This window comes from Physella acuta, unplaced genomic scaffold, assembly GCF_028476545.2.
Source record: "Physella acuta isolate Inbredline_101_S28 unplaced genomic scaffold, ASM2847654v3 ptg002002l, whole genome shotgun sequence".
Taxonomy (NCBI): Eukaryota; Metazoa; Mollusca; class Gastropoda; family Physidae; genus Physella; species Physella acuta.
This window is the reverse complement of record NW_026733507.1, coordinates 20,936-43,515: the sequence shown is the minus strand read 5'-3', so window position 1 is coordinate 43,515 and position 22,580 is coordinate 20,936. Positions and strand designations below refer to the sequence as shown.

General features: G+C 38.7%; 1 protein-coding gene across 1 annotated transcript in view; it reads right to left on the bottom strand.

Moving 5' to 3' along the window:
• The window catches only part of LOC131931666 (hemicentin-1), a 109,500-nt gene extending 87,510 nt beyond the window's left edge, over positions 1–21,990 (bottom strand). The window contains exons 1-2 of the mRNA XM_059288497.1: positions 21,902–21,990; positions 20,545–20,918 (exon numbers count right to left, since the gene is read on the bottom strand). The gene's annotated coding sequence lies outside the window, so the exon portion shown is untranslated. The remainder of the gene's footprint in view (positions 1–20,544; positions 20,919–21,901) is intronic.
• Positions 21,991–22,580: the final 590 nt, after the last annotated feature.

Genomic DNA, 22,580 nt, shown 5'->3' with positions numbered 1-22,580 from the left:
TGGGCTACTGTCCGCTGCTAACGAACCTCATCTGCCCGGGGTTCGAACTCGGGACTTCTGGTGTAAGCAATCACTCGCTCTTGTGCTCAACCACACCATTCCATCATTTGGGGTCATAAATAGGCCTAGACAAGTCCTTCCTTTTTATTCCCTAAGCAATGTAAAATATTTTTAAGCTCTTAATCTGGACTATCCAACTCTTTCTTTAATAAAAACACTTTTTATTAAAAAAAAAAGTATTATAAACAATCTGGGAAAACTTTTCTGTCAGAGCTAAGCCATAAACAAAAACAAATTACGTAACTGGATATACTGACGCCGATAACGATATCTTACACAAGTCTTAGCCCTAACCTTAGGCATAACTTACCTTGACCCTACAGAAGAAAACATGCGTTGCCCTCCCTTGTATTTTAACCTGAGATTTCAAATCTGCTCATGTAATACACGTATCGTTAACCATCGCGGCAAGCTAGGCAATCATTGTTATAAGCTGTGTGGACGCGTTTAGATTTTCAAAGTGTTAAAATGCTTTACAAATTAGGAAATTCAATAATAGGCGCGATTTTTGCTACGAACAGTGTCTTTATGATAGAAAATACTGAGAAAAAGTTAAAAAAAAACGAAGTTTATGTTACAAAGCTACCTTTGGGTACAATAATTAATACTGTTAATTAAAACTATAAAAAAAAAAAATAACTGAAGAGATAATCAATAGATTAAAAAATCGAGAATTACGTCCCTTGCATGGTGCTATAAATGCAGTGCTTGCCAGAGAACACAGGGAGATGTGGCCCAAACAACTTCACACGTCGGTCCCGTAGCTACGGCACACTTCACACTTCATTAATTCCACACGGTCCCTTTGATGGGAGCTGAGACAGGAACTAATTGACAGCTGTGTTCGATAGCGGAGCGTCAGTGTTTGCTTGTTTTAATGAACAAATTGCAGTTGGGAGAGAGAGATACACCGCGATATCTGTCCATGAGCTAAAGATACACCGCCATATCTGGCTATGAGCTAAAGCTACACTGTGATGTCTCGCCATGAGCTAAAGCTATTTTATAAGAGTGGTCAAAAGTTAAAACTACATAATGATATCTGGCCATGAGCTAAAACCTCCCCTTGATGCCTGGCCATAAGCTAAAGCTACATTATAATAAGTGGCCAAAAGCTAAAGCAGTATCATGTATAGCCATGAGCTAAACCTACACTACGAAGAACTAGCACTACATTATGTAACATAACACAGAGTGAACAAAATATTTCAGCCAAATGTAATAATATAACACACAGCTAGTTTTACTAGTATGCCATCAACAAGAAGATATTGCCTGATATGAATGAACTAACTTAAAGCCGTAAACTAAGTCTTAACTCGCTTCAGTGCAAATAAATCATAAAACGCATTCTATTGATACAATTTTATTTTTCTTCCAGCCTTACAAAACGGAAACATGAGACTGATATATGTAACACTATAGAGACAATTTTTGAACGTCAAATGTCGAAAATCTCTAGCTGATGGGACCAAAATCACATTGTTATTACGATTAAACCTTTAAGTAACTGGAATATGATATTTTCTGATTTCTGTGGCTAGGAGGAAATGTGTTAAATTTTATTAATTGGCAACACAGGTTCTAAAGCCAATCTCTAAATAGTATAAATACCAATATATTAAATGAAAGATTAATGTATGCTTAATGAGATTTAAATACGACTATCTTTCAAATAACGTATTTCTCAGATGCTCAATTGTGTTCCGATTAGTCGTAAAAATACAATTTTCTAACTTTTAATTATTTCGTAGTTATTCGCTACTTACTATCTAGACCCGAGAATGAAATTCCCATTGTCCATAGTAGGTAAATTTTCTGAAATGTTTAACCGAGTTCTAAAACACAATTCTCAAATTACTAAAAATTTAAATGAAAAGTCAAAATGTATGATTAATAAGATTTTAATATAATTATCCTTAATTAGCTAATTTCTCAGATGCTCAATTATTTTCTAATTACACTTAGAAAACACTTATCTGACATTCAATTATTTTATAAATATTCACTATTTTACTAACTAGACTCGAAAAAAGACCCCCCGCCCCTTTTTTATTTCGAAGTGACTACTCGGAAGAAGATTTTTCTCCCCAACGTCTCCGCGTAGTCGGCAAAAGATAGCTCTGCGCATGCGCAGTGACCTATGGCTAGGGTTAGGGCTAGAATTAGGGTTAGGGATAGGATTAGGGATAGGGATAGGGATAGGGTTGGTGTTAGGGTTCTGGGGTTGTAAACACACGCATGCGCAGTATCATCGAAAACATCGCCGCGATGGCAAGTCGTAGTTTCTCTCCATTGCGCATTCGCATCTTTTTCCGGCTAGCATCGGCCTTTTTATTTTCCCTCTTCCATTTACCAGACTAACTGGACGTAGACGAAACATCAGAAATGGCCAGATTTTTCTCCTCCCGTGAGCCAAGCTTCCGCTTGATTGGGCTCATTATACGCTCTCAGCCGGGGCTTAAAGTTTTACTGACAAATAGGCCACCAGGCTTGACCTGACAGCACATGACTGACAGGCCGATCGCCTGGTATCGCTGCCCCATCAAAGAGAAGGGGGCGAACGGGACGGTGGGGATAATTAAAGAGGAAAAACAAAGAAAGTGTGAGATGATAGGAAGGAGTGAGACAAGGAAGGGGGGGAGAGTAAAAGAGAAACAAAAAAGATATTTGTTCCAATTTGAGCAAGTGGGCGCATTAGTTGACGTGTCTAAATTAAACCCTTTCACTCTCCGTGTCGATTTTGTGACAGGAAAAAAAATAAAAATAAAGAAACAACAAAAACATTTTGGAGATGGGGGGGGGGAGGTTTGATGGGCGAGCATGTAGACAAACGGCAGTGGGTGTGTACTCGCGGGTCACGTGACGATGAAAACGTCAGATGCGTGGACACGACAGCACGTGCGTTTTGTGTGAGCGACGTCATCCTCCAGTTAAAGTTGACAGGTTTTTGAAGGGTGTTCGTGGGAGATTGTTTTCAACGGGTAGCCTTTTCTTTTGTGGAGGTATTTTTTTTGAGCCCACGGCTGTTTGATCCGCATGTTCATCCTCTTTCCCACTGCATGACAACCCCCCACCTCCCACACACAAATACCCCCACCTCACACACGTCATACTCTACAAATGCAACATGCACACACGCACATCATGTATTCAGTGGTGTTAAGAGTGACATGTTTTAGAAAAAAATCAAAATAAGGAAAGAGTAATTATTCGTTCTTTTTTATTTGACCTTAGAGGACTGCACATTGTAAACAAACGAACACCCTACTCACTTCACATTGAAGTAACCAATACGTTAAATCATATTAAACACAAAGTATTAGTGAAAAAAATTAAAAATGCATGTAAGAAGTAAGATGTTTATACACATATGTTTAGAAGTTATGTGTGTGTTTTGTGTATGATCGTTGAAGTAATGGGATAATAGGGGCCTTGAAATTGATGAAAATATCTTCTATTGGAGATGGGGGAGGTGTCTGAGAGGGAGGGGGGTGTATTCTAGGGGAGATTTATATTTCTGACAGCAGAAATTTTTTTTTAAAGTCCCAATGTGTAAAATGATGATGGAAAATAAAAGCGGGCGACTATTTCTCATGGTCTAAGAAGTATACCCTTAAGTTAATTCTAGTCCAAAATTAAGCACTAACCCAGAGGCGTAGCGACCCTTCACGGCGCCCCCCATATAATTTTTATACTTATAATGCAAAATTTAGCTAAAATTTAGCTTTTAATTTTTTTTTTCAACCCTTTTTGGCGCCCGGGGACATGTGTACCTCCCTCGCTACGCCTCTGCACTCACCAATAACACTTCAAAATATCGCTGTCCTGAAGAAATACATACAGAGAGCGGAAATAGTTCCACTTCAATTGAAGCTAAAGGCGCAAAATGTCACTTTAAGAAGGCATAACAGGCTCCTTTAATAAAACAAATTAAAACGTGCATATTTCTACTTTGATAAAACGTGGAAAATGCTACTTAAATAAATAGTGGAATGTGCTACTTTAATAGAAAGAGCGAAATGCTACAAATACAATGCTACTTAAAAACATGCAAAATGCTACTTTAATAGAAATTTCAAGGCTCCCACTTTATCATGCCCAAGATAGTGACATGGTGACCCCAATTAATAAACTGTATTAAAATATGTTAATGTTGCAGCCTCGTGAAGCAGAAAATACCAGCGTGGACCTAACCCTAATTCATACAGGGCATTTAAATATGTTAATTTTATAACCACGCAAATCATCGTGTACTTGGTTCCCCCAACATCCGCACGCAATCCCCGGCTAAATTAAACTGACGCAATGTTTGTCCAACGAACATTACTCCTGATATTCAAATTTCTCGCACGTCATTTTGGAGCTTCCAAAAAAAAAAAAAAAAAAAAATCTGCGAACCTCAAGGAGAACCCGTACAACAGAACCGGAAAAACTGCCGGTCGAGATATTGAGCAATACCCGCCGCCTTCAACAATCTCTTCGGCAAACGGACGCTAAGGCGGACAAAACGAAAGCCGGAATGACAGTTGATGGTGTGTGTAGAAGACCCGGCTCACGGTTGCGGATTGAAACGGACGGTCGTGACTGGGGGGGGGGGGGGGGGGGGGGGGGGGGGGGGGGGGGTTGGGATGTCATGTTTTGTCAACACTTGTCAAATTTTAAAGTTGAAGGAGGTGGAGGGGGGGGGGGTGGAATTAATTTCGTTCTGACGGTTTTATTTTTAATTATTTTTTAAATCTCACGAAGTAATGTCGTAATGTTTGACATTGTTTAGGATTTACGTCTAGGATAATTTGTTGAGTTCCTGGTTATGGCGGCGTTGATGTCGCCTTAACGTTACGTCGTGTTTTTTTATTCGTTGAGAGATGGGGCTTTGATGAAATAATTGTATTGTTACATGCTGTCACGATTCGTTTTTTTTTATTGTCAAATGTGGAAGGGGGTGTGGCGTGCTACCGTAATTTCCTTTCATGTTGGTTCTACTTTGACTAGTAGTTAGTGCTGTAAATATATCACAGATTTTGTGGTCCAATTAGGTAGCATTTAATGTTGTGAATAATAACTCAAACTTTAAAAGAAAATTTTAATAAAACTATTGAGGAGGAAAACTAAAGACTCATATGTAATAGAGAATATTCGGAGTCACAATTCTTGTGACTCCTAATGACTCATTGAGGTGAAATCTTAATTGCAACATCCTAATGACCAATGCGGTATATGCTCCTGACTCCTGTATATCCTAATGACTCTGTGAACATTAAATCCTGTATAACCTATTGACTCCGTGAACACTGACTCCTATATAACCTAACGACTCCATGAACACTGACTCCTGAATAACCTAATGACTCTGAGAACACTGAGTCCTGTATATCTTAATGACTCTGTGAACACTGACTCCTGTATATCCTAATGACTCCGTGAACAAAGACTCCTATATAACCTAATGACTCTGTGAACACTGACTCCTGTATATCGTAATGACAATGTTGACACAGACTCCTGTAAAGCAGAATGACTCCGACGCATGACTCCTGTAAAGCATAACGACTCCGACACATGACTCCCCTAAATCTCACATCTGCTGAGATCGGGCAGATCAATGATTGATCACCGTGTTCGATACAAAGCTAATCAAACACGACGATTGGACACTATGACTAGGGGCTAACGATAATTGCCAATTATGTGCACAAGTGACTGACCTTTGCAGATGGTTTAAGCTATGATACATTTAGTAATTGGGTATTCTAGACCCTTGAGATAATTAGCTTTGTGTTAATTAGAATTCAGTTAGAATTAAAAAAATTATAAATACTTTATACATATACTAAAATATACTTTATTTAATTATTTTAAATAATTGTGTTCGTGAATTTACAATATGTGGGAGATCTTAATAATGACTGATCATACGAATGCTAGTTAAGATCCTTCAATTGATGAATTCATTCAATATGTGCATCATCGAATCGACATTAAGGCTATTCAAACTTGGGTGGGGGAAAAAAACATAGCAATAGGTTATACCAGATGTATATACAATATACCTTCATGTAAACTTGTTACAATATTTGAAAGTTAGAAAATCGAATATTAATTAGGAAAAAAAAGCGCATCAGCTATAATTATATAATGGATTCATCTTTGAGTATACACAAGAAACCACCGTGTATCAACAATACAACCTTGTATATTGATTATTTCACACAATGTAGCAAATTAGCTACATTACCTTTGTGTACTAATACGAACCTTGCCAAACAGCAACTATCCCAAAGGACAATCCCCCCCCTCCTCACCCCCTCCCAGCGGGTTATCAAGAATGCTCACGTACATCGTGGTGTTGACGGTTGGGTCTAATCAGTCACACACACAGCGAACAACGGCGCACACACACACACACACACAATGAACAACGGCACATACACATACAACGAACAGCGGGGCACACACCCACACACACAAACACACACAGCGACAGGTGCGCGTGTGGAGGTTCAAAGCCCGGGGTGAGCACGAACGAGGTGATGAAATATCCAGCGTGACGTCACTACCCCGCCTCTCATCTTTCACATATCCGCTTCCTCCCCCCCCCCCCCCTTCGTAATGTTACCTCGGTTAGTGCAATGTTATTTCAGTTGTTGACCTTATAGTTTGTCGGCTTTTTGGTCAGTCGGCTTTTTGTCCACGTCGACCATTTATCACTTCGGCCTTTTGACCTACGCCCATATTACTTCAATTAGCGCAATCTTATCTCAGCTAGCGTAATCTTACTTCAGCTGTCGGCCTTATGTCCAGTTGGCCTTTTTTATGTCAGCCTTTTGCCTATGTCGGCCTTTTTAATGTCGGCCTATTGTCTTACACCCATATTTCTTCAGCTAGCGTAATGTTACTTCAGTTAGCTCAATGTTACTTCAGTTAGCTCAATGTTACTTCAGTTAGCTCAATATTACTTCAGTTAGCGCAATCTTACCTCAGCTAGCGTAATCTTACTTCAGCTGTCGGCCTTATAGCCTGTCGGCCTTATGTCCAGTTGGCATTTTTATGTCAGCCTTTTGCCCATGTCGGCACTTTGTCCTGTCGGCCTATTGCCATACACCCCTGTTTCTACAGTTAGTTCAATTTTACTTCAGCTAGCGTGATATTACTTCAGCTAACTCAATATTACTTCATCTAGCCAAAATTACTGTTACTTCAATGTTACTTCAACTAGTGAAACATTCCTGCTCCTCGCATTATCAACGCTCATTTGCAGACGATAATTGCAAGTTTTAACAGACTGTGGAGTGAGCATCTAACACGCCCAACACACTTGACCTACATTCCCCAGCACCCGGAGACAAAAGATTCCCTCGCCCCTAATGCCTGAGTTCCTTCATCAAGTTCTCCAGAGTTAAATCAACTAGCGAGGCAGCTAATAGAGAGATCTTCGGGAAGTTAATTGGTTCGCTATAGTTTACACCTCCACCTGTGATTTAATGCCAGACAACAACGGTACTCATAACTACAATAGGTTCTTTATGTGGCTGTTGTTTTAATTGGGGGTGAATACCCAAGTGAATGTATTCACGTTTCAATTTTAGAGAAATATTTTGTATTAGTTAACCGTATTCATGCTTTTGTGAAACTTATAAACGTCGGTAACGAAATGTTGTATGGTTTTATGTTGAAGTTAGGGTTATAGAGATTGGAAGTTTGGAATTGCCGACGTACAGTTAATGTTTTGTAAATAAATGATAGATCTTGTAGTTTGGCTAACCCTAGGACCCATCTCATTACTATCTCATTACAACTATCTCACTGCACTTTCTCAAACTAATTATCTCACTATTATCTCACTGTAACTATCTCACAACATCTATCTCATTATAATTAATCAGTACACTTACTTAAACTAATATATCACCGCAACTAGTTCACTACAATTATCTCACTACAACTATATAACAAAAGCTATCTAAAAACAACAATCTCCCTGCAACTATCTTACTACAATAAACTAAAACAATTATCTCACTACAACAATCTCACTACAACCTTCACTTCTTAATTATCCGACGTAATTTCTCACCCCCCCCCCTCACACCTGCACCTCACTTTAAAGCTAAGCACGCGAGACAGATAGAAAATTATCTATTCCCGCGTAAACAACGCGTCGCTATGGAAACGCCAACAGCCGAGTGTTTACTTTCCATTGCAGGCAATTACCCGGCTGAACATGGGCGATGACGTTGGTGGAGGTCCCAGAATCCATCTTGGTCACATAAAGTCGTCTGCCAACTAATGTCCATCAGGGCGGGAAATGCTGGCAATTGATATTTATTCTCGTTTTTTTTTTTTTTTTTTGTCCCTTAACTAAATGTTTCCAATTTTGCAAAACTTTGTTTCTCTGTGGGATTTGTATTTTACTTTTCACTTTCTCGTATATACGAAGTACAGAGAAAGTATTGTAATCGTGCACAAAAATTACTTGAAATTTTAACAATTTTCACCGTATTACACCTCAGTCCTTCTTCACATCCGAAGTATAGAGGACTTATTTTAATCGAGCAAAAATTATCAATCCAGATTTATCAAAATTAAAAGGTTTTATGCGTAATCCAGGTTGAAAAACTGGGCTTTGCAATTCTGTCCGTATGTCTGTGTGTCTGTGTGTGTGTCTGTGTGTGTGTCTGTGTGTAAACACGATTACTTAAGTACCGTTACAGATAGGTTGATGAAATTTCATATATAAGTATTTTATCAAAATCGTAGATCCGTATCAACTTTTGAGCGATTTCCGATAACCGGAAGTGGTACTTTTTCTACTTTGAATTTTTCAAAAGCCTATAACTTGAGCACTATTTCAGATAGATAAATGAAATTTCACATGTGAGTAAAAGATCTAATTTTCTACCTTCTGTTAAATTTTGAGTAATTTACCGTTGACTGGAAGTATTAATTTACGCTACTTCCGATTTCTCAAAAAACTAATGTAAATTTTAAAAGTACTAATAATATTGCGCACTAGTATGCACTTTTTTATTTGGCGTTCACTTGGTGTGCAATTCTTTTGTCTACGAGATTTTATTCTATTTTTAAAACTTTAAGTATTTAAAATGGATTAATAATTATGTCTATAGCCCGAATTCTCTACCCCTGTTGTTTTATATAAGAATATTCGAGAAAGTTTAGGGGAGATCACTCCCGGTTTATTTAGAGCAGATGCGCTGTAAACTTGTATGTTGTAGAGAAACGCTTTGGAGTTATCGGTGTCTCTATTTCTCGAAGACCTCAACATTTTAAATGTATCTGTAGTAAATAAATTTGAATTGAATAAATCTTAAAGGATTCACACTTTGTGAAATCATCTTTATTTAAAAAAAAACCAACTAAAAACGTTTAAATTAAAAAAAAAAGTTCCCTTTCAATCCTAATGGTCATGGGGCTAATGAAGTATAGTTCCCCTGTTTCTGTGACCTCGGCAAAAGAAGCAATAGTGTGGTCAGTACTATGACCTGCCGCCTTTACTTTCCCAAACATGGGTCAGGTACCCATAAGAGCTGAGTGGACTCAGGGATGTTAACAGACTTGAACCCGGATTCGAACTCAAGACTCTCGGGTTAGCAGGCTAGTTATATACTCCTGAGCGTTATTATTTACTTACAAATTATGAACAAACGACACAATTCATCGACAACCGGCTAAATTTTAGCAGACGTACGCAGAAGCTTTCAAGGCCAGAAAATAAATTCAAGGCCACAAAATAATTTTTTACAGACAAAAAAAAATAATGCACATTTGATTCACCAATTATAAAATAAAGTGCAGACATAAAGACAGCAATTAAAAAAAAAAGATTGACTACCTGAAGCCTTGTTTCAGAAATCCCCCATCGCCCCACCCCCTTCTAATCCGGCACCCCACCGCTAATTGAGAACCCTACCTCTACCTGAATATTTTTAAAAAGCGAAGCCGTACAAAGCCAGGGGTAAACCCTGAAGCCCCCAGGGGGTGGAAGAACAGGTGATACATTGGCGGATTTGAATAATCACCGGTCAGCGATTAAAGGATTAGGAGAGATTACTCGAATTTAGCGAACAGATAGGGGAGGTAAAAAAAGTGAAAGTTAAACCGTTTAATCTTGTCCGGAAACTCACGAAATCTAACGATGACAGGGGGATGGGGGATTTTGTGGATGGGATTTGGATAGGTGTGTGCATACACGATATTGGATTATGTGGATAAGGGGTTTTAACTAACCCGTACCAGGTATTTTGATTAAGTTGATAAAGGGGCTTTGTTTAACTTGGTTACAAGTTCAAGAATGAAGCGGTACTAATTCGGCAGATAACGAATCACAGTTTAAGCCTAGCCCTAAATTATCAACACAGGCTAAACAACATCAAGAAAGCGAATCGAGTCAACACAGCATCAAAGGGGTAACAACGTATCAAGTTAGCCTGAAAGTGTCAACGTAAAACCGATTGCCACAACGTAACATAGCCAGTGGTCTCAACCAATCAACAGCCTAAACGTATAACGTAGGCGCAAAGTATCAATATAGGCATAACTTTTCAACATATGCCGAACATATGGACATAGAACATATCAACATAGGCCCAATATAACATAGACTCAACATATGGACATATGCCCAACATATCAAAATAGACCCAACATATCAACATAGACCCAACATATCAACATAGACCCAACATATCAACATAGGCCCAACATAACATAGGCCCAACATAACATAGACTCAACATATGGAAATATGCCCAACATATCAACATAGACCCAACATAACATAGACCCAACATAACATAGACCCAACATAACATAGACCCAACATATCAACATAGACCCAACATATCAACATAGATCCAACATATCAACATAGACCCAACATATCAACATATGTCTAACATACAGAAATCGACCCAACCTATCAACATAGGCCCAACATAACATACACTCAACATTTGGACATATGCCCAACATATCAACATAGACCCAACATAACATAGACCCAACATATCAACATAGACCCAACATATCAACATAGGCCCAACATAACATAGACTCAACATATGGAAATATGCCCAACATATAAAACATAACCCAACATAACATAGACCCAACATAACATAGACCCAACATAACATAGACCCAACATATCAACATAGACCCAACATATCAACATAGATCCAACATATCAACATCGGCCCAACATATCAACATATGTCCAACATATCGAAATCGACCCAACCTATCAACATCGGCCCAACATAACATCGGGCCCATATAACATTGGCCCAACAATTATATGATCAACATATGTTATATGCTCAACATAGGCCAAATATGTCAATATCGGCCTTACGTCCAAATATGTCAACATCGGCCTTACGTATCAACCTAGACCCAACACATCAACATAGATCCAACACATCAACATAGACCCAACACATCAACATAGACCAAACACATCAACATAGACCCAACACATCAACATAGACCCAACACATCAACATAGACCGAACACATCAACATAGACCCAACACATCAACATAGACCCAACACATCAACAACCTAACATTGACCAATACGTATCAACATCGGCCTTACGTATCAACAAAGACCCAACACATCAACAACCTTATCATTGACCAACACCAATCAAACGTCGGCGCATCAAAGACATTTTTTCCTCTCCCAGGTGAACAGCCTAGACCCGTGAGAAAATCCCAAATTAATGACCAGTATCACCATGACAACCGCCTAGAGCTGTCAATTAAATACTTGAATGATTACACGAGGTATTAAGGTAAATGTCGGCCGCCGTGAGCCATACATTGATCCTGCTTTATACACCTTAGAAAATGGTGTTTTAACTTCTTTTTTAATTTACAAAATAAATAACAAAATTTGATTAAAGTAAGTAAATGTGTTAAACTGTCAGAAGGATTTTTTTTAATTACTTGCAAAAAATGGTAACCCTAACCCAGCCTTAACTTAAACTAGCCCTAACACACATACCCTAACGTTAAACACTACAGTGAGATACCGACATTTGTACAAGAAACTATTGGGTTCTAGAAAATGTTAGGTAAGTAAGGAGAAGGCCTAACTAGAGTATCAAATATAGATTCACTTTTTGTTCGTAATGCTATTATAGTAAAAGTTAACTGTGGGGTGAATGCTAGGGTTGGAATCAATATAAAATTATTAAAGAAAAGTAAAGAAGATGAAGTATGTTTCTTGAGCTCGGCATAAGAAGGGAATGTGTAGTCAGCATTATACCCAGCCGCCTTTGTTTCCCTAACATGAGTTAGGTACCCATTAGAGCTGGGTGGACTCAGGGACGTTCTACTGACTTGAACCTGGATTAGAACTCGAGACTTTTCGATTAGCAGCCTAGCGGCTAGCGCTCTACCACTTACGCCAAGCTGTCCCTAAAAATATATTAAATAATAGTTGAACAGAATTATAGTTTTGTTCTCATAACACATTAAAGACAGAATATTCTTTAAAATTAATTCATTATCGTGATACATTTTTAAAGAGAATTCTTTTTTTTTTTTTAAATTGATACCAAAAATATTTTAAATATAAATTTCATAAGAAGACGGAGACTTTAATTTTAGCTTTAAATGAAAACGAGGCTGACATTAACCTAGTTCTTAACTCCCCTCTCCCGGGCAGAACCCTTTGTTACGCATCCCAGAACCACTGCAACGCCCTTTGTAGTCTCATGTCCCCGGTCAAGACGTTTCACACCCTATGTTGACCATACGAGTCCAGTCAATCATTGACCATTGTTACACCCCCTACCCTTTCACACCCGGTACTCAATGAACACCCGCGCCGATGACGTCACGGGCGGTTAATTACCTGGGCAGCGGAAGCCGGTGATGCTGGGCCCGTTTGTCTACTTGACGCCGGGTGAATAATATTAGCTTTAGCTTCTCGATCGTCCGCGTACTTTTCTAAAGCGGATTTCTTGTAGCAGTGTGTTCGCTTGACCAGGTGTGGCCAGCGGTCAACATGCGGACGTGTTGGAAGAAAAAAAAATACCCGGGGAGCTGTGACCGGTAAAATTAAGACGGGGGGGGGGGGGGATTTGATAAGGTGAGAGTAAACGATGGAATGTGTGCGGGGAGAGTGACCGTTACGCCGCGGTCCCAGCGTGCGGTCAGATAGTTTATCAGACCGTGCGTGCCAAAACAGGGGGGTCGGGGAGTTTTAAAAACCGCCGGTATGGAAGGGGATGGGAAGGAGGGGAGGGGGGGGGCATGGAGGGAGGTTAATTTTCCGGGGGATGCCAGATTTAATTGGAAGTTTAAGGTGAAGGGCGGAACCTTGTTTACATATTGAGTGGTTTCCATGGGGGGCGGGGGGAGTGGGGGGGGGGGGGGGGGGGGGGATAGATAAGATTTAAAATAGTTGGGATGGGGAAATTACTAAGACAGACGCAGGTTGATTAGTGGTAAGGGGGAGGGGTTGAAAATGGGGTCCAATTCACTTAAGATTAATTGCGGGGAAACAATTTAATTTGTCTAAAAGTTTATTCATAAAGACATTGTAGGTTTCAACAAGTCTTAATTTGTGGGCCTTAATTGAATAACAAAAAAAAAAAAAAATACATGTGTACGTTACAGCAGGATTTTTTTTTACAGTTTTACAGTTTGTTATTATGGCCAGATTAAGTTATTTCATTTAATCATTTAATAAAAATTGAATGACCCCCCCCCCCCCTCCATAGCAAACCCCCTACAAAAAGTCAACCACCTATCCCCCCCCCCTCCCAGAACGAAATATAATTTATATAGAAAATATATACTTTTACCAGTGTCCGCCCCCCCCTCCCGCCCTGGAGAAAAAAGTCAGGAAGAAACACTGGTTTGAAATGGTATCTTTAACCTTTAACTTTGTTTAAAACTGACATCTTTCAAATAGATTTGAGAAGCCTTGCCCAGAAATGGTCTCTGTAACTTGTTGCTATTTTCCCTATACCCCGCATGACACTTTCATCTATACATGATTTGAGAATCCTTGAAATGGTCTCCTTACCATGTTGCTATTTTCCCTTTAACTTTGAAACTGTCACCTTATAAAAAAAAGATTTGAGACCCCATACTCCAAGATGGTCTCCTTAACCTGTTTCTATTTTCCCTTTAACTTTGAAACTGTCACCTATAAAAAAGATTTGAGACCCCTTCCTCCAAGATGGTCTCCTTAACCTGTTGCTATTTCCCCCTTACCCCGCTTGACACTGTCAATTAACCTGTGCCGTTAACTCAGCCTCTTTTTGTTTTTCATCTCACGATCCAGCAATTAATGTCACACCTGTACGTCACACCTTGATGACCTTGAATCGGTAATTTGTCGTAAAGCCGGCGTTCCAATGCTAATTAACATAACAGGACGCGATCAAGTCTCTGATGAAACGCAGGGAAATTGTATCAAAGTTGAAGTTTTTTTCTTTCTTTTAGTTCATTAATCACTTGTTACGTCCCTTGGTTGTCTATTTGCGGGGTGATGTCAAACAGACAAAGCGGAAGTTTATAAAGAAGGCGAACGAGATGTTAACAAGAGAAATCAGGTGGACTGGTGGGTTAGGGAATGGGGGAGGTTTGGTGGAGGTGTGATGGGTAGGTGGAGGGATGTGTTTTGTGATGGTGACCCTGAGGAACAACAATGGAATGGAGGGGGTAACTATTGGGGTGGGGTTGCGGTGGGTGTTGTGGACTGGGGGTGGGGAATGATGTGGGTGGGTGAAAGACGGCGGGGCTCAGGGGTGGGGTGGTTTTGGGGATTAGTATTTTCCGTTTCGCTAAATTGAATGCATACAGTCCTAGTTGAATATGATCTAAAAAGGATTACTAACAATAAAAGCTGTATATCTTCATTGCATAAGGCAGTGGCGTAGCGACACCTCCCGGCGCCCGGGGACAAACTTTCAATCTGTCGCCCCCCCCCCCCCATATATTTTTTTATGTTTATAATTAAAAACTGCAGCTAAAATGAGCTTTTAATTATTTTTTTACAACCCATTCTGGCGCCCCTAGGGTCGGCGCCCGGTGACATATGTTCCCCCTCCCTCCCCCCTTCGCTACGTCTCTGGCATAAAGTCCTAGTTGAATCTGGTCTAAAACCCTTAACCCAGCATAAAGATTATTAACAATAAGAGTTGCGTGTCTCCATTATGGCGATATCCGAACTCGGAAAACATTGGTACAGCTAATTAATTGTTAAGTCTATGGTATATTGAGCCAACGTTAACATCAACACGAGGAAAACACACCTGACGGTATAAACTCTTCTAACACCCTCGTCCATACTACCCCCCACCACAACACACTACAAAACACACCACCCAGGGGCATGTTTTGACAGAATCAGTCCCATCTACATCGCAGACAACAGTTAACATCATGACGCTTTTGTTACACGACAGTCATCTAGCTGTCAATCAGAAGTCTTGTCTAACCATCACTACGTTGTCTGTCCATCACTACGTTGTCTGTATAGCATGTGGCTAGTGTACAACATATCTTGCAGGCTGTACTAAAAATAAATTTATTAAAATTACGGTAATTAAAATTAAATATAAACAAAGCTGCAAAGACGGGAACATGGGCCAAGCATGAAACGTTAGAGGTCGTCCTTTAAATGACGTCACACATTGGAAGCCTAATATAAATTCCCCCCCCCCCCCCCCATTCTATCATCAAACGTCGTCAAAGGTACCAAATCGTCACACCGCCTAAATATGACGTCAACTATTTTTAATCAAAATCAAATAGACTTTTTTTTTAATTTCACGAAAACTTAATAAATGCAGCGGTATCCTTTATTTAACCCTTGTAACTACGATTACTGATACTCGCATATTAAAAAGAAAACGCCTAATATAAAAGGAAAAAAGGCCTAGGGCTTCCTTTTATTTCCGTTATTAAATAAAGTTTGAAAGTTAATGTATTAGCAAGAACTACAGAATACAATTTCAGGTATAATTATTAATTCTACCCCCACCTCATAATCATTTATAATTATCGAAATGACTTGCAATCTAACATCAGTCGTATACAAGTAACGTTGGAGATTCGTGCGATTCTATTACAGTGGTACGTCTAATCCAGGGGTCTCCAAACTACGGCCCGCGGGCCGGATGCGGCCCGCAAGGTCCTCTCATCAGGCCCGCGGAGATCTTTTTGTCCACCGAAAAAATGTCTGTTAGAGGTGGCTGAGGAACTTTGCCCAGAGAATTTAAAACAATATGAAAATGTAGCTTTGGCTGCAAATACCTTTGCCCACCGTGTTGCAGACATTGGTGAAAACATCGTGACTCAAATAGCGAAAAATGCAAGCACATTTCACTATTTTTTAATTGCAATGGGTGAGTCGCTGGACAGCTGTTCCACCTCTTAACTACTAGTGTTCATTAGTGGTGTGGATGAAGACGTGAACATAACACAAGAGCTGGCATCCCTACATAATATGTATGGCACTGTTACCAGAGAGAATATATTCAATGAGTTAAAGAAACCAATGCTCCTGCACTCTATTACTCATATGCAAGCTTTGAGTGCTAAATATATGGACATTAACAGTGTACTGAATCCTGTGGTGAAGATGGCGAATTTAATAAGGTCACATGGGCTCAACCGTAGATATATAATACGTGAAGAATAATTTGATAGCAAACTTGGACCTCGAGTGTGTTGTCGGCCCCCGACAGTGTTTCTTTCAATTTTTTTCTCTGGGGGGGGGGGGGGGGGCACTTGAAATTTGTATATATATCTATATAAATTATATATTGTTGGGGGGGGGGGGGGCGGGGTGGTAGACATTTTTCGGGGAGGGGGGGACGACTCCATAACACCGAAGATATGCCTTGAAGAAACTCTGGCCCCCGAACTTATATTTGATAGTCAATGCGGCCCTCGGTCTGAAAAGTTTGGAGACCCCTGGTCTAATCTAAAAGCATTTTCTAATCTCCCCCTCCCCCAGTTAAAAAGCAAATTCAGCACAACATACACTTGTCGACAAATTAAAGAAAATATAAAATCTCGCGGCTAAGTCAATAGACAAGACATTCAAATACAAGCAGCGACAAAAAAAAAAGAAAAAAAAAGAAAAAAAAAGAAAGAATCAACAACACCCCTCCTTATAAGTCACATCAAGTCTAGTGACTACCATTAGTACCAAGCCAGTAGGGGTAAAAAAGAAAGGAAGGGGCACATAACTCTAGACCACGGGTTCCCAACCTGGGGGTCGCGACCCCCCTGGGGGTCGCGAAGGGCTTTCTGGGGGGTCGCCAACTGGTATACTAATCCTTAGTAATTTGAAACAAAACATAAATATTTAGAAGAATTTTTTTTAAAATTCGGCTTGACTAACATCACTGGAAAGGGAATAGAGAAGAAGCAAAGCGTACTGTACAAAGTTGTTCTCAGTCACGAGTTTATGAAATCTTCAAAACTAAAACGTCATTTGAGACGAGTCATTCGAAACACATCAAAAAAGATATGAAGGTCTTTCGTCGGTATGAAGCTAGTTGCAAACGTCAGAGACTTGATCGAACAGGAAGTTTTCACCAAGGAAACACAGCATTAGTGCAAGCATCAAATGAAGTCGTGATAGAAAATGCCAAGCAAAAAAAAAACACAATAGGAGAAAATCTCATCAAACGCTGCATGTTGAAGATGGTGAAGTTAATTCTTACATGTCCGTAGATGTTAAATAACACATTTTTATTGAAATTAAGCTTTCACCATTGTTTGCTTTTCAAGTTGATAAATCAACAGACGTGAGTTCGTGTTCGCAGTTGCTGGTCTTTGTCTAGATTCATTCAGATGATAGCAAAGAGTTGCTCTTTTGTGAAGATAGCATGGAGAAAATAAATACGTTTTTTTTTAATTGGATGATTAAAATGGGTTAAAACGGCTGTGAGGGTTTGTAAGGATGGTGCACCATCTATGTTTAGGTCAAAATCGGGCTTTCAGAAAGCAGAAAAGATTTAGCTCCCTAACCACTGCCCTCACCAATCGCCATCAAGACTGCATTGCTAGTATAAGTGGTAAATTATATAAAATCTGGAGCCTTCAAAGAACTGAGCAAAGACCTGAATATAGATCACGAGGTTCTGCTCTTCTACACTACAGTGCGCTGGCTGTCAAACGAATTGTTGTGAATCGTATTTTTGAATTGAAATCTGAAATCAAAATTGTTCTTGGAAATGCAAAGGAAACAAGACATTTTGGTATACTTAAAACGACATAGAGTGGTTGGAGAGAGTATCATACCTAGCAGATGTGTTCGAACATCAAGATAATCTTAACCTGAAGCTTCAGGGAAAATGAACGAATATTATCACTTTCCATGATTATCTCGGGGCATTTTTATCAAAGCTGCAAAATCGGTGAAGAAAATAAATCTTGGAAATATTGTAAATTTTAGAAACTCTGCAGTGTGGTAGATGAATCTAATTGTGAGATCATTAAAATTTTGAAAGAAGAAATTTCTGGGCATCTTGAATCAAGTGAAAACGAACTGCAGCGCTATTTCTCTGAGCTGAAAAAAAAACAAGAATCTGCATTGACGCGTTATCCATTCTCTTCTTCCCTCGATGTTGCCAGCATTCCCGATGAATTACAAGATGAATTCTTTGATTTGTAGAATGATTCCGCGTAAGATAAAAAACTGCACATTCAATTTTGGTGTAGTATTCACCATTCATACCCAAACGTAAAATTGATTGACTTTACGAGAATAGATTTTCAACACTATTTTTCGATTAAAAACAAAATTAAGATAATGATAATGACATATGTTGGCGTTAAAAAATACTTTAAAAAAATTAACCGCGAATGTTTAGTGAATAGTATGCACTTTTACTCATGGTATTAAAACAGTTATCAAGAGTAGTTCATATTGAAAGTTTACTAGAAAATGTTATTTTAGTGCTTATTAATTTCCATACTAATTTCGGCTTTTTTATTCTATGGGGGTCGCGGGTCACTTAATTTGTATAAAAGGGGGTCGCCACTCGAAAAAGGTTGGGAACCACTGCTCTAGACTTATCATAGTTATGGACCTGCTTAAGTACCTTATGATATTCCCGTCAATTAGCATATAGACAGTCTTTTCTGTAGGGCTATGAATATTTTATAACGTACGATGGAAAGAGAATTGATTTTTCGCTACGATTAGTATAATTATTTTGTTCCGGCTATTATTTTTTTTCTTAAGGTTTTTATTTGTCTTTGATGGTAAATTTTGATTAAAAAAATATTTTCGACGCGGGGGGGGGGGGGGGGGGGTCGTGACTACGTGAGACGTGTGCGTATGCCGGTGTGAATTGTGTGCGTGCGTCTGTGTAAATTGAATGCGTGCGTGTCTGTCTGCGTGTTACTTTCCACGGTCTGTTGGTAAATGTTTGTTCAAAGTTGACGGAGGGGAGGCGTGTTTTTTCCCCCAAAGTTAACAGGGTGGGGGGGGGGGGGGGTGGGGGCGGAGGTGGTTATTAATAAGCCCCCCCCCCGGGCAAACAGCACCTCATTAAATATTCTTTTTGAAATGATCACCAACAGATTCTTATCGCAGTTATTTTATAAAATCTGAGACCACTGCCACAACCACATTCTGGTGCTGATACCCAAATAACAGCAATGCAAGCAATGAACACACAACATAATAATACATTCAGATTTGTCGCAGCCGAACTAAGTAACCCGAGTTAATTATTATAATTAGTCATTACACCACGCGAAAGCGTGACACATTTTTCGCCAATTGTCATCGAACTACCCCTAAATACAATCTGTGTGTGGCTTTCAATTTTCATTTGATTTTTATAGTATGTTTATAGCATGTTTATAATATTTATACTTTTTAAAGGGATGTCATTTTACATGAAAACATGGGGGTTGTATCTTACGCTTATGCTAAAAATTATTAATTAATTATGGTAGTGTTGATTCTTTTTAATGGGGACACGTGCGTTTGGTTCGAACAAGCGAATAAAAAAAAATAATAGTCGATGACTAGGCTATTTGATGATTACAGAATGGCCGAAATAAACGGCTAGCCGTTGTCCCTAAATCAACTAGATTCTAGATCTAGAATCTAGATCATTTATTTTATATAGATTTCTAGATCTCGCTTGGGTTGTTGTGGGATCATTTTGTAATTAATGTTTTTACAATGTTAGTTTTAAAAATTATTATCGAACTAGATCTAGCACTTATTTCACAACAGTAAAAAATTTTTTTTTACAGAATAGAAGTTACAATTGGTAAATAATGTAAGTAAATACCCATCTGAATCGCTTAGCAATATGAAAACCCTAACCAGGCCTAACCTTAACCGGGCCAAACCCTGATCGAATCCACGCAAACCTGGCTTTGCAGATTTACTTAAGCCTTAACTTAAGCCCTTATCCTAATCTAAAACAGTTAGATTTATTATAATAATAAACTTCCTTACCCTTATCGGCAGTAATTTTTTCCCTCCGCTGTTAATTTGGTTGTGTTGAATAAGTTCCAAACTTAGTCTAGATTCTAGACCTAATCTAGATGTAATATTGTCTTTTGCACTACTAGATCTAGTTACTAGTCCATGAAATGAATTGTAATGTAACGACGGGCACTCTAGTTAATACAAAACATTCACTTATTCCAAGCTACCACAACTCCTGAATTGTTTCAATAACTCCCAGCTTTGAAAAGATATCCGTTCCAAAATAAATCCTTTTTAAAAAAAACTCCGAATCGAATGTCAGAAATCACCGATCGCTTCCTCAACAAGCTGTCACAAAGTTCACGAGAACGCCACAATAGTTCACACAGGATCAGCTACATCTGACAACATAGGAATGGAAGATTTCAAAACAACTGTTTTACAACACCGGTGAATACACAAAAAATCGCTGAGATTTTTTTTTTACCTCCGATTTTGTTGTCATTTTATGCTAGGCTACGAGTAGGCTAGATTTAATCTAGCATTTATTTTATTAATTAGTAATAATTAGGCTACATTAGACTAGAATAGAACTAGAAGCTAGACTGTAGACATATAGAATAGAGGGAGATGAAAGTGCTAAACCTCTATGTTGCAAATGTATTTTAATAAATTATAGATCCATTTATTTATTATTAAAGTTAAAGATAAGTGGAAATTATTCGTGATTAATTTTAAGCCACATGTGTAAAGGGTAGCTATTAAAATAAAACTAAAACGGGGGAAAAAATATCTACTTGTAGATCTTTAAGGCCTTATTAAACGTAATCTACAATAAATCAAGGCATTATTTCACTTTAGGCATATGCCTACCTTTAGTAATTTAAATCAATAATTACTAGAAATAGAATTCACTACTTAAAACGTTAACTATAATTTGGAGAAATAGATTTCACTTTTGTACATTTCAAAGTTTTCCCACAAATTTTAATTTGGCCTAATCTAATTATTTAACAAAGTTGAAAGGGTAAGCCAATTTTTTTTAATGAATAATTTTATGCGAGTATGCGAGTGATGTAATTATTAAAGTAATTATTTCAATCTAGATTCTCTAGGCCCTAAGAGAAATCTATGTCAATACTATACTACAGATAGTTATAGAAACTAGAAGAATCTATATAAATAGGCTATATTAAAATAATATTAGATCTAGGCCTAAGTATAAATAAGTAAAATCTAGATCTAGATCTTTAAAAAAAATATGTAAGTTATTTTGTAATTTTATTTTAAAACAATTCATTGTCGATGTCAAATAAAGATTTAAAATGAAACGGCCAAATCACAGCTTATTAAAGTGCCACACTACACGGAGATCAATGCCTACACAGAATCACAAATCTATTGCCTACACAACACCCACACACAGCATCCGCTAATCTATTCACACCAAATCTATAACTACAGTCACTAATCTATTCCGCCTCGCATCACAAATCTCCCCCTTCGTACCAGACGATATCCTGCTAGAATATGAAAAACGAAAAATCCTTCCAAAACAAACCAGCAGACGACGACCCACACACAACGTCTCGCCTAGCCAAGCTACGCTACCGCCACTTGCCGGGTTGCCGCGGTGGCCAGGGAGGGCGGTGTGTGAAACGATTTTGGCGTGTCGGTTCTAAATGGTGTGGTCAGCGGCCTCGACCTTGAAACTAGCCGCAAGGGATTTATTTATTCGTACGTGGACTGTGGGGTTTTTACATACAATATGCATAGGATTCTCATTAGCATAATTAAGGCTCATTAAGCTGGCGGTAAAAGCATGTAAAATGATTAGATGAACGAATTCAAGTATGGATTGATACATTGATAAATGGACTATTTCAAATGAAACAGACGTTCATTTGAAAGTACTTAAATACATTCAGCTATTATTGTATGTCTTCTCTATCGACCAATATGGGGGTTTGTGATAGTGGCGCTACGAAGGGTTGCCAGAAAATAAGCTAACGGAAAAATGCGCAAACAAACAAAAAAAGCGCCAACAGAATAATGCGCAAAAA